Raw genomic sequence first — 4,131 nt, 5'->3', positions numbered from 1 at the left:
GGATTTCATTTCTTTTGAACTTATTTGAACCCCCTTGTTTTTCTGTGTTCAAAATGCACAATTCAAAGCCACATCATCAATTTACAACCCTTTTTGACTTCATTTGTTATTTTTCATGCATTTACTAATTATTTTGAGCTATAAGACCATGAAATTGAAAAGCATTTGAAATGAACTATGATAAGGTTCCAAGTTGGCATGGCATCATCATTTCACCCACATAGCATGTGCAACAAAGTAGAGAGGCTTACGGCAAAAACTAGATGCACTTCGTGTACAAAACAGACAAGCTCATTCGAAGTATCAGGGTTTCGTACGGAAACTCATCTGTTACAAAGGGATTTCATTTCTTTTGAACTTATTTGAACCCCCTTGTTTTTCTGTGTTCAAAATGCACCATTCAAAGCCACATCATCAATTTACAACCCTTTTTGACTTCATTTGTTATTTTTCATGCATTTACAGATTATTTTGAGCTATAAGACCATGAAATTGAAAAGCATTTGAAATGAACTCTGATAAGGTTCGAAGTTGGCATGGTATCATCATTTCACCCACATAGCATGTGCAACAAAGTAGAGTGGCTTACGGCAAAAACTGGATGCACTTCATGTACAAAACAGACAATCTCCTTCGAAGTATCAAGGTTTCATACGGAAACTCGTCTGTTACAAAGGGATTTCATTTCTTTTGAAATTATTTGAACCCCCTTGTTTTTCTGTGTTCAAAATGCACCATTCAAAGCCACATCATCAATTTACAACCCTTTTTGACTTCATTTGTTATTTTTCATGCATTTACTGATTATTTTGAGCTATAAGACCATGAAATTGAAAAGCATTTGAAATAAACTCTGATAAGGTTCCAAGTTGGCATGGTATCATCATTTCACCCACATAGCATGTGCAACAAAGTAGAGAGGCTTACGGGAAAAACTAGATGCACTTCGTGTACAAAACAGACAATCTCCTTCAAAGTATCGGGGTTTCATGCGGAAACTCATCTGTTACAAAGGAATTTCATTTCTTTTGAACTTATTTGAACCCCCTTGTTTTTCTGTGTTCAAAATGCACCATTCAAAGCCACATCGTCAATTTACAACCCTTTTTGACTTCATTTGTTATTTTTCATGCATTTACTAATTATTTTGAGCTATAAGACCATGAAATTGAAAAGCATTTGAAATGAACTATGATAAGGTTCCAAGTTGGCATGGCATCATCATTTCACCCACATAGCATGTGCAATAAAGTAGAGAGGCTTACGGCAAAAACTGGATGCACTTCGTGTACAAAATAGACAAGCTCAATCGAAGTATCAGCGTTTCATACGGAAACTCATCTGTTATTTGGAGCTATAAGATCATGAAGTTGAAAAGCATTTGAAATGAACTCTAAAAAGAATCCTAGCTGGCATGGTATCATCATTTCACCCACATAGCATGTGCAAGAAAGTAGAGAGGCTTACGGCAAAAACTAGATGCACTTCATGAACAAAACAGACAATCTCCTTCGAAGTATCGGGGTTTCATACGGAAACTCGTCTGTTACAAAGGGAGTTCATTTCTTTTGAACTTCTTTGAACCCCCTTGTTTTTCTGTGTTCAAAATGCACCATTCAAAGCCACATCATCAATTTACAACCCTTTCTGACTTCATTTGCTATTTTTCATGCATTTATTGATTATTTTGAGCTATAAGACCATGAAGTTCAAAAGCATTTGAAATGAACTCTAAAAAGGTTCCAAGTTGGCATGGTATCATCATTTCAGCCACATAGCATGTGCAAGAAAGTAGAGAGGCTTACGGCAAAAAATGGATGCACTTCATGTACAAAACAGACAATCTCCTTCGAAGTACCGGGGTTTCATACGGAAACTCGTCTGTTACAAAGGGATTTCATTTATTTTGAACTTATTTGAACCCCCTTGTTTTTCTGTGTTCAAAATGCACCATTCAAAGCCACATCATCAATTTACAACCCTTTTTGACTTCATTTGTTATTTTTCATGCATTTACTGATGATTTTGAGCTATAAGACCATGAAATTGAAAAGCATTTGAAATGAACTATGATAAGGTTCCAAGTTGGCATGGTATCATCATTTCACCCACATAGCATGTGCAACAAAGTAGAGAGGCTTACGGCAAAAACTGGATGCACTTCGTGTACAAAACAGACAATCTCATTCGAAGTATCAGGGTTTCATACGGAAACTCATCTGTTACAAAGGGATTTCATTTCTTTTGAACTTATTTGAACCCGCTTGTTATTCTGTGTTCAAAATGCACCATTCAAAGCCACACCATCAGTTTACAACCCTTTCTGACTTCATTTGTTATTTTTCATGCATTTACTGATTATTTTGAGCTATAAGACCATGATGTTGAAAAGTATTTGAAATGATCTCTAAAAAGGTTCCAAGTTGGCATGGTATCATCATTTCACCCACATAGCATGTTCAAGAAAGTAGAGAGGCTTATGGCAAAAACTGGATGCACTTCGTGTATAAAACAGACAATCTCATTCGAAGTATCAGGGTTTGATACGGAAACTCAACTGTTACAAAGGGATTTCATTTCTTTTGAACTTATTTGAACCCCCTTGTTTTTCTGTGTTCAAAACGCACCATTCATAGCTACATCATCAATTTACAACCCTTTCTGACTTCATTTGTTATTCTTCATGCATTTAATGATTATTTTGAGCTATAAGACCATGAAGTTGAAAAGCATTTGAAATGAACTCTAAAAAGGTTCCAAGTTGGAATGGTATCATCATTTCACCCACATAGCATGTGCAAGAAAGTAGAGAGGCTTACGGCAAAAACTGGATGCACTTCGTGTACAAAACAGACAATCTCCTTCGAAGTATCGGGGTTTCATACGGAAACTCGTCTGTTTCAAAGGATTTCATTTCTTTTGAACTTACTTGAACCCCCTTGTTTTTCTGTGTTCAAAATGCACCATTCAAAGCCACATCATCAATTTACAACCCTTTCTGACTTCATTTGTTATTTTTCATGCATTTACTGATTATTTTGAGCTATAAGACCATGAAGTTGAAAAGCATTTGAAATGAACTCTGAAAAGGTTACAAGTTGGCATGGTATCATTATTTCACCCACATAGCATGTGCAATAAAGTAGAGACGCTTACGGCAAAAACTGGATGCACTTCGTGTACAAAACAGACAATCTCCTTCGAAGTATCAGGGTTTCATTTCTTTTGAACTAATTTGAACCCCCTTGTTTTTCTGTGTTCAAAATGCACCATTCAAAGCCACATCATCAATTTACAACCCTTTCTGACTTCATTTTGTTATTTTTCATGCATTTACTGATTATTTTGAGCTATAAGACCATGAAGTTGAAAAGCATTTGAAATGAACTCTGATGAGGTTCCAAGTTGGCATGGTATCATCATTTCACCCACATTGCATGTGTAACAAAGTAGGCAGGCTTACGGCAAAAACTGGATGCACTTCGTGTATGTAACACCCCGGTGTAATGATGCTACAGTAACCCCTAGGGTTAAGTTAATCTTTTTGCTAAACATGTTCCTGATCATAATTGTCTCCTTTCTCTTTTAAATTCCAGTTGAATTCAAATTCAAATTTTTGTCTGAAATTCAAAATGCTCAGACATGAAAACAAAAATGTTCATCATGTGCAGAATAATCCACAACTAATTTTGGTGGTGAAACAACATTTTTGCAAAAAGGTTTGAGTGGCCTAAGCTACTTCAAACAGTGGCCTAAGAAATAAATTAAATGCCTTTTTAATTTATGAAAATGGCAAACTATTTCTAAAGCCTCACAATCTTTTTGGGCAGTGCCTAATAATTCTTTGAGATTATTTTGTCCAATGGCATAATTTTTTTGCAAAGTCTTTATTGGCTAAAAGAAAAAGAAAAGAAAATGCAAAAGCTGTTTAAAAAAAAGGGAAAAGAAGAGGGGGAGGGAGAGCCCTGGCCTCCCCTTGGGCCTCGGCGACCCACAGCCCCCTGCCCCCCCCCTTGGCCCCCCAACCAGCCCAGCCGGCCCAACCTCCCCGGTCGCTCTCCCCTCCCTCCTGTTCCCCCGATGCGCGCCGCTACAGGGGCTCGTCGCCGCCGAACCACCTCGTCGGCCATG

Source organism: Triticum dicoccoides, chromosome 6B (assembly GCF_002162155.2).
Source record: "Triticum dicoccoides isolate Atlit2015 ecotype Zavitan chromosome 6B, WEW_v2.0, whole genome shotgun sequence".
NCBI lineage: Eukaryota > Viridiplantae > Streptophyta > Magnoliopsida > Poales > Poaceae > Triticum > Triticum dicoccoides.
This window is presented reverse-complemented; position numbering follows the sequence as displayed.